The sequence below is a fragment of the Acomys russatus genome, chromosome 10, assembly GCF_903995435.1.
Source record: "Acomys russatus chromosome 10, mAcoRus1.1, whole genome shotgun sequence".
In the NCBI taxonomy this organism is placed as follows: domain Eukaryota; kingdom Metazoa; phylum Chordata; class Mammalia; order Rodentia; family Muridae; genus Acomys; species Acomys russatus.
Window position 1 is genome coordinate 26263582 of NC_067146.1, and position 9710 is coordinate 26273291.

A 9710-nucleotide genomic window follows, 5' to 3' on the forward strand; every position below is an offset into this window, starting at 1 on the left:
CTTCATTGCAGAAGATGCTCCAGCATACAACAAAAACATTTGCTCAACCATGTTCATAGCAGCATTATTCATAATAGCCAGAACATGGAAACAGCCTAAGTGTCCCTCAGTAGAAGAATGGATAAAGAAACTGTGGTACATTTACACTATGGAATACTACTCAGCTATTAAAAACAAGGAATTCTCGAAATTTGTGGACAAATGGATTGAACTAGAAATGATCATAACGAGTGAGTTAACTCAGAAGCAGAACGATTCAAATGGTATATACTCACTTATATCTGGACACTAGCCCCAGGGGCATGTCCCATGAAAGTCTTCACTTACCAGAAAAGTGGGCCAGAGATGATGACATCCTATTGGGACTCTAGGTGAGAGAAGCATGGGAGATGGGGAATAGAAAGATCCAGAAGGTTCTAGAAACCGACAAGAAAAACATTGTGATGGGCAGATCTGGGCCCAGGCGTCCTGCTCAAACTATGGCATTTAATATGAATAAATTAAAATATATTTTAAAAAGTAAAAAAAAAAATTTGTGCTAAAAAAAATGGACACAAAGTATGTGTTTCTGATCATGATAATAGTAGGAAAAACTTCTATTTTCTATTGTGGCAATTGTAATATTCTGGTGATCAATGAATAAAAGGCACTGTTTATTTTATATATTTTTTTATTAATTTATTCATATTACATCTCAATTGTTATTCCTTCCCTTGTATCTTCCCATTTCTCCCTCCATCCCACTTTCCCCCTACTCTCCTCTCCTATGACTATGACTGAGGGGCCCCTCTTCTTGGTAGCCTGCTATCCTTCCTCTGAGTGCCACCAGGCCTCCCCATCCACGGGATGTGGTCAAATATGGGGCACCAGAGTTCATGTGAAAGTCTGTCCCCACTCTCCACTCAACTGTGGAGAATGTCCTGTCCATTGGTTAGATCTGGGTAGGGGTTCAAAGCTTACTGCACGTATTGTCCTTGCCTTGTGCCATAGTTTGAGCAGGACCCCTGGACCCAGATCCACCTGTCACAGTGTTCTTCTTGTAGGTTTCTAGGACCTTCTGGATCTTTCTATTTCCCCATTCTCCCATGCTTCTCTCACTTAGAGTCCCAATAGGATGTCCATTCTTCTACTGAGGGACACTTAGGCTGTTTCCATGTTCTGGCTATTATGAATAAGGCTGCTATGAACATGGTTGAGCAAATGTTCTTGTTGTGTGCTGGAGCATCTTCTGGGTATATTCCAAGGAGTGGAATATCTGGGTTTTGAGGAAGCCTTATTCCCAGTTTTCTGAGATAGCACAAGATAGATTTCTAGAGTAGCTGTACTAGTTTGCATTCCCAGCAGCAATGAAAGAATGTTCCTCTTTTTCCACATCCTCGCTATCATGTGGTGACACTTGATATTTTGATCTTAGCCATTCTGATGGAATCTCAGAGTTGTTTTGATTTGCATTTCCCTGATGACTAAGGAGGTTGAGCATTTCTTTAAATGTTTCTCAGCCATTCGATACTCCTCTGTTGAGAATTTTCTGTTTAGTTCTGAGCCCCATTTCTCAATTGGGTTATTTGATTTGGTGTTATTTAATTTCTTGAGTTAGTTATATATTTTTGGATATTAGACCTTTGCAAATGTAGGGTTGGTGAAGATCTTTTTCCAGTCTGTAGACTGTTGCTTTGTTCTCTTGACAGTGTCTCCTGCCTTACACAAGCTTCTCGGCCTCATGAGGTTCCATTTATTCATTTATTAATTGTTTACCTTAAGGCCTGGGCTGTTGGTGTTCTGTTCAGGAAGTTGTCTCCTGTGCCAATGTGTTCCAGGCTCTTCCCCACTTTTTCTTCTAACTGACTTAGTGTCTCTGGTTTTATGTTGAGGTCTTTGATTCACTTGGACTTGAGTTTTGTGCATGGTGACAAATATGGGTCTAATTGCATTTTTTACACGTAGACATGCAGTTAGACCAGCACCATTTGTTGAAGATGCTATCTTTTTTCCATCGAATAGATTGGCTTCTTTGTCAAAAATCAAGTGACCATATGTGTCTGGATTCATTTCTGGGTCTTTGATTCGATTCCATTGATCAACCAACCTATTGCTGTGCCAGTGTCATGCTGTTTTAATTACTGTTGCTTTATAGTACAGCTTGAGATCAGGTATGGAGTTTCCTCCGGATGATCTTTTATTGTACTAGATTGTTTAGCTATACTGGTTTTTTTTTTTTTTGGTGTGTGTGTTTATATTTATTAATGATCCCTTTACCATAAAATTTCTGTATTGGTCTACTACTTTCATGTACTACTTCAAACTCCAACAGAATGGTTTTGTATGTGTGTTTGTGTGTATATGAGTGCACATGTGCATGTTGGTCTGAGCGAGTGCAACTCTCCACTTACCACAGTGTAAGTGTCCAGCTTCAAGAACAACCTCAGGTGTTGATCCAAGCTTTCCACATTGCTTGGAGTCAGGATCTCTCATCTGCTGTTCACTATTGCATAAGGCAGCTAAGCTGGCTTATGGACTTCTGGGGAATTGTTCTTTCTCTGCTCCCCAAAACTTCCATAGGAACACAAGGATTGCAGGTGTGCTTACTGAACCCAGATTAAGTGGATTGTGTGGATTCCTACTCAGATCCTTATGCTTATCTGAAAAGACTCATTGAGCCAGCACCTCATCCTTAAATGAGTTTTACGTAAAAGTTAACCTTAGGGACCAAGCGGGAGAGCTGGCCTTGGTAGCACTCGTGCAGGAGAGCAGATGGGCTGAACAATACAGTCACCACCCAGGCCCAGATGCAAGGGTTTGAGTTGGACAAGCCCAACATTTACCCCACCTATAAATTGCTGGAGCGTGTGAAATGGCTGCCCTGAGGAACCCAAATGGAAGGATCTGCATGCCACAAAGTAACAACAGGATATCCGAGAGGAGTCCCTGTGAGGATCCAGTATTGATAGTGTGTCAGAACCCTGAGACTTCTAACCAGACCAATGACTCATTGCAAAGACATTTGAAAGTAAAGATGTTTGAGCAAAAGGATACACCCTGTGACCCAGCAGGAAACACCACAACGTCCACTGTGAGATGCTTTTTGTTTTTTATTTTATTTATTTTGTTGCAGTTTTTGTTTTATATTGTTTTCTTTTGATTGCAAGGGTAGAGGTTGGCTATGGAGGAATGGAGAGATGACTGGGATTGTGGTGCATGATATGAAATCCACAATGAACCAATAAAAAGGTAAAAAAAAGAAGTTAAAGAAAGAAATTTAACTCATTATGTCATTATTACATAAATAGAGAATGATTATTAAGAAATGATTTCAGGAATGTAGTTTTAGAACATTTTTTAAGGGGGCATGAAATTTAAGAATGATGAATATATAAGCCAATTTTTTTGAGACAGGGTCTCTCTGTGTAGTCTTGGCTCTCCTGGACTCACGTTGTAGACCAGACTGGCCTCCAACTCTGTGTCTGCCTCTTAGAGTGCTAGGATTACAGGCATGTGCATTACACCCAGTTTAAGCCAGTTTCTTGTTTAACTAATATTATATGATACAGAAATTCCTTGTTATTTTTGGAAACTTAATTTAAGTGATAACATTTGTTAATTTTATTACAATTTATTTGTATGAACTTTTTGCCTCCATGTATGTGCGTGCACCGTGTTCATGCCTTGTGCCTGTAGATGTCAGAAGAGGACATTGGATACCCAGAAGCATGACATACAGATGGACCTGACAGGATGCATTCTTCTCAGCATGCTGGATACTGACATCCTTCATCCTTCATGTTCCGGCACCAAGTTGTTGTTCCCCCCATCCGAACAGGACAGCGCCCAGGACAGCTTCGAAGAAAGCTTCCAATCCCAATTGGTCCACCATTTCAGATTGTCCCATACAGGGCTTCTATTAAGCCTGGAATTTCTCAACATATAGAAACTTGACCACAAGGAGGGCGGGAGGAATGGGAGGAAACAAAGGATGGTATAACAATTGTGATGTAATATAAATAAATTAATAAAGGAAAAAAAGAAAGAAACTGGACCACAAATGTTATTCCTAGCTTATGTAACCATTTCCCCAATTTTATTTGGGCCCCTACAAAGGTGTTATTCATCTCAAATCAACCAGAAGAAACTTTAAGAGAACGACACTCCATTTCCCTTAAAAGGGGGTCAGGCAGATCTTTGGTTCCTTTCTTGAGCTATAGATGTTTATTTTCATCAGTAGTTTGGCTATAAGTTACTATTGGTTTTATTCGGTAAGAAAACAACATTGGACTCAGGGATGTCTCTTTTCCTTTACCTTTCTTTCTTAGGTTTGGAGATAGGAGTTGACAAGAAAGAAAGGGGAATAATGAAATGTAGAGGGATGATAGGACAAAAAAGTAGATTGTTGAATCTATGTCTCAGCTTAAAGCCTTAATAGTTACTCACAAGGTTATTTTTCATGCTTTAGTACAGAATTTTGTATATTGATGCAAAATAAGTTTAATTTTGATTCATTGGTATAGAATTTAAATTTAAGATTATTCTGCATACATTATAAATATTTCTACTCTAATATGAGGTATTGTACCCATACAACTCAATTATAAAACAAGATTTACCTCCAATACTTTGAAAGTGCTATTGCAGACTGTTTAGGATAAGTAATTGTGCAAGTTAATTGTTAGTTGATCAAATTACTGTCATGTCAATTACTAGTGTATTACAAGAATATACATCCTACCTTTAACATATAGATATGATTCTGTATATAGATAAAGTAAAATAGATAGATAAGGTCTTCAAAAACTTTAGAGACCTACAAAATATGTCATTTAAAGATGTTTTTATTATTTTAAAGATTCATTGACAAAAAGACAGGTTAACTCCTGGCAACACCTAGCCTGCCTCAAAGAAGATGATGAGCATCAAAGAACCTCCTTATGGAGATGGCTTCAAATGTGCCAAACAAGCCACTGGGCAAAATGTCCTCATTTTGGCCACAGATAGAATCCTGCTTAAGATTTGGCAAGCTTGGATGCAGGCAGAGTTGATGGCCAAACTCTGCCAAGACAGGGTAAGCAAGACCTCAATAGTTCCTGCCTCATAAATATGTTGGTCAGATATACTGGGCCAGAGGACTGAAGACGATGCTTCAACATTATAGTGAGTTTTGGGTGATTTCAGACAGCAAACTGCCTCTGTCATTTTGTTTCACTTTGGAAGCTGCTAACCTGCACTTCCTGTTTAATCAGGTAATTAATTTTTTTTATTTTTTATTAATTTGTTCTTGTTATATCTCAATGGTTATCCCATCCCTTGTATCCTCTCATTCTTCCCTCCCTCCCATTTTCCCCTTATTCCCCTCCCCTATGACTGTTCCTGAGGGGGACTTCCTCCCCCTGTGTATGCTCATAGGGTATCAAGTCTCTTCTTGGTAGCCTGCTATCCTTCCTCTGAGTGCCACCAGGTCTCTGTAAAAGCATACAGGTAATTAATTTTACTCCTCAAGTTCTGATGGAATTGAAGACCAGATAGTTTAGCTTTAAAATTAAGCTTGGTTGTTTAGGGGTTAAAATGTTTTTAGGTCTACATGATGTTTTAAGTTGATAGAAATGAGATATGATAGATATTGATTTACATTCAGAATTTTAGACTCACCAAGACGGAAGGGGTTTCTTCAAGGTTGCCAAATACAAATAGCCAGAAAACTATGAATGTAACAATATAATTTCTGATTGTTTCGTGTTTCTTCTTGTTGTATGTAGTTTATTATATATACGTGTGTGTTTGTGTGTGTGTGTGAGTGTGTGTGTGTAATAATATAAGTGTATATGTAAAATAAAGAACAAATTAAAAATTAAAACAGAGGGGTACATTTAACACAGTCACCTTTGTATGTTTAGATCATCATATCCAAGTGTATTCAAAACACCATCTGCAACTTTCTGTTTGTCATTGATAAGTCTGAGGTTTTAAATCTGTACCTACACCTTGGCGATGAGAAAATGATGGGTATTGGAGAGGACCCTCTAGGACAGGATATTCATAGATGGTCAATGTGATGATGACTGACTGTATCTTAGAAGGATTGTCTCTGCCTTAGGTATTTCTTGGTGGAAAGAGGAGGAGGAAATGATAGAGGATGAGTTACCAGTCTCTTCTTTTGTTCCTGCCTTTGTTATCCCTCTTAGGTCATTATATAAAGCCTTATTTTTATCTGAGAGGTTGCAGCGTGCTGTCATCAACTTGCTTGCATCTAGACTTCACTAAAACCCAAAAGTGTAGGGCCACACCTGTGAGGGATTTTGCTTAATTGAGTCTTCTGAAGTCGGAAGACCCACTTGTATTGTGGGTCAATCAGAGTGGAGCAAACGTTTAATCCAGATCTTTGGGTAGACACACCTTTAATCTGGGCCACAACTTCGAAAGAAGTCTGTATAAAGGGCATGAAAGAAGGAAATCTCTGTCTTTAACTGCATGCTCTCCCATTGCTAACAAGTCTCTTTCTTCCCTGGTATTGGAGCCTGTTTGTTCGGTATCCAGCATAGACTGAAGGGCATCGAACCTTGTTGGGGGTGAGGGGAGGAGGAACTCCCGCCTTCTTGGACCTCTGCTCAAAAGCAGCCAGCCATTGCTCCATTCGCTGGATCACAGCCTGGAAGAGGGAAGGCTTGTCCATTCAACCTGAGCATAGAGTCAAGATTCTCTCCCCCTGGACCTTTCCTGTCAACCACTGCACCAACCTACCAGTCAACCGAGCACCTGTAACAAAAGGACATCAGCACAGACGATGGAAAAGCCCACGAAGAGGAAACACTGTTCTAAGGACTCCCGTTAGGTCAGGACAGGAAATGAGGGCAATTCCTAGATGAAAAAGAAACAAAAGACCTTGGTAGGGAAGCCTGAGCTGAAAGCCTGCAGTCTAGAACCCCAGCACACAGCCTCATCACCACTGCGCAAGAGCCTGGTGACCTCTCTGCAAGTCTGAGGAAATCTGTGGAGACTTAGTCCAGATGCAGGCCGAGCACTATGGTTCTCTGCTCACCCAGGAGCAGTTCTCTCTCTCAGCTCACACAGCTCTCAGAGTCTCTGAAAGGCATGGTGTAGACCCTTCATACTTTGGCCACCCAGGCAGGCTTTGTCTTCCCTGCTGAGGGCTGCCTTGTCCCGGCAGCCCCCATGTATGCCACCCTGGGAGTTTTCTGAGAAGGAATTTCCCAATCCTTCCTTGGAACAAGGAGAGAAGATCACAGATCCTGCCGGCCCATCAGACAAGTCCTGAGCCATGGCCAGGAGATCCTCCTAAGCAGGGGACAAGAAAACACTACTCCATCTCCCTGTCTACCACAGCCTGGAGTTTTCACACATTCTTTGTAAACATGGAACAAGCACAGTGGTGACAAGGGGAACTTGAATTATTTACTCAGGATCATGAACTGTGTTTCCCTGGGATCTAGGACTCCAGTGCTAAACGCACAGTGGACACATCTCTTCTCTAGATACTGTGCTCAAGTGTGTGTTTGATTTGTGTACTTGCCAGGATTTTCCAGGGGGAAAAAAAAAGATAACTGTTTTATAGCAATATGAAAGGGTCACTAATGTAGGATTTATCCTGAGTTTTCAGTTAAAAAACTGACCTTCATGATTTAAAATATTAATTTTATAATTCTTTGTGATTTCATCTTTTCTTCTAAGCCATGCATATCTTGATGCAAAATAAGCATATTCAATTGCATGTTTGTGGGTTGCTTGGCAGTTGGAAATATGTCTTCTCATTTATATGTAGTACTCGTTGACTGATGGAAGAGTTTTGATATCTTATACTTATTGGATATTAATATTTCTCAAGTTCTCTTGTTGCCAGGGAATTTTATATCCTGGTGATTTAAAAAAAAATGTGTATGCCTAGTTTAAAAAGGAAACACTGGTCCCACAGTTGAAAATTGAATGACTCCTAGAAAGATTTTGTAAGAAATATCCCATTCTTCTTTGTAGATTCAGCTTGAATGTGACTTTTCTCATTATAGGGCAGGAGTTAGTCATTGAGCCTACGTATTCAGCAAGCTGAAGCATCTCTGTGTGTAGCACAGTGCTAATGTGGTAGTCACAATTGCCTTTCTAAACCGTAGCCTATTAGAGAGATCCCATGTTTCAATGTATATTGGAACTTCTTCCAAAATGAATGAAAATAAATGAGCAGTAAGAATTAGCATTCTGAGACAGATTTCCAGCAAGGCAATGGACTGGCCTCAGTGACAATGAACTGTGCTTTGCAGACTTCATTTTGCTCATTATTAACATAGACTTAGAGTCTAGTTCACAGAGTTTTATGTTAGAGTTCTAGACAGGAAAAGACTGTAGGAGAAGCCTGTTTTCTTTCCAGTCCTGGAAATATGTGGCAAGGGGGAAAGAAAAAGGAGACAGGAAAGCATTGAGCGGATGCTTCATTTCCGTAAGAAAAGACATCACTGGAAACAGTGAGAGGCAATATCCTACATGGTGCTCTCATTAGAGACTCTACACACAGATAGGGCCTTCTCCCCCCTCCCCCACCCTGGCCCCCAGCATCTACTACTACAGTAATTTTAAAGGCATACCCTGACATTTTATTTTCCCACCTCACTCTTACCCTTTCCTGTGTATTACAGGTCCCAGAATAGCTGAGTCTGACTGGCAACTTACCAACAGGAGGAAACGATGTGTTTCTGCGGTAGACCACCTAGGCTGGTACAAAGCTTAGTGTTTATTGCAGCAATCTGAGCACAAGTGAGCCTGAACCTGCTGGGGTGAGACACTGGCACATTGTAGAAGACAATGTAGCTCTTCATCAGGTTCTGGCTTAGACTGGATTGTTGAGGACCATAAAGCATCCAGAATCCATAATTATAGAGTTTCAGTAGGCACTGGCAAGTCCAGATGCCTGCATATAGGGAACTTGCAGCCCAGAAGCATCCTCTCTTATTCTCCTGCCCAACTGAGAGGAATATGTGGTGGAAGAGTTATGCAAAAGAGTGACAAACTAGAGATACAAGATAGATATCTGTAACTAATGAATGTTGCCTATCATTTCTGTTTCCATGTAATTTAAAACTAGATTAGGAAACCTTCTCTGATAAACACTAGCTTGGGGAAGGCACAATGATGAAACAGAAGTACAGAAAAAAAAATAAATTGATGGCCTTGCTTCTTTTATCCATTGGTTCTTCTCATATTAGTTTGTAGAAAGTGGAATGTGTATCTAACTGTGCACTCATCTTCTAGGTCAGTCATACAACATGCCACAGCTTTTGTGGCTTAAGTTAATTTTCTCATTTTATTCCAAGCTGAGGAGCAAGATTTAAGGGCTGGTTAGGATGGTGATAGTTGATGATTCCCTACTTGTCGTGTAATGGTCCTTATAATTGTGTCTTCACATGGCTCTTCATAGGTGTACATAGCTTGGCTACCATCCTCAACTATATACAAGGCCTATTCTACTGAAACCTTGTTTAATCTCAATTGTGCCCTCAGAGTTCTTGTCACCAAATATAGTCATATTGATTAGGGCTTTGATAAACGAACTTTGGTAACTATAGAATTCAGTCAGTCATGTGTGCATAATTATGCTAGCTATATAAAGATGGGACTCTGGTCTATTCTATCTAGCCTGGTGATTGGCAGAGACTAGATGTTTAGTAAATAATGACTAGATATCAAAGAAAGCAATATAATTATAAAGTATAGGTAATTAA

At 40.0% G+C, this 9710-nt stretch overlaps 1 pseudogene; it reads left to right on the forward strand.

Moving 5' to 3' along the window:
- LOC127194902 (protein FRG2-like-2) overlaps positions 1-7261 on the forward strand; it is a 70001-nt pseudogene extending 62740 nt beyond the window's left edge.
- The last annotated feature ends 2449 nt before the right edge of the window (positions 7262-9710 follow it).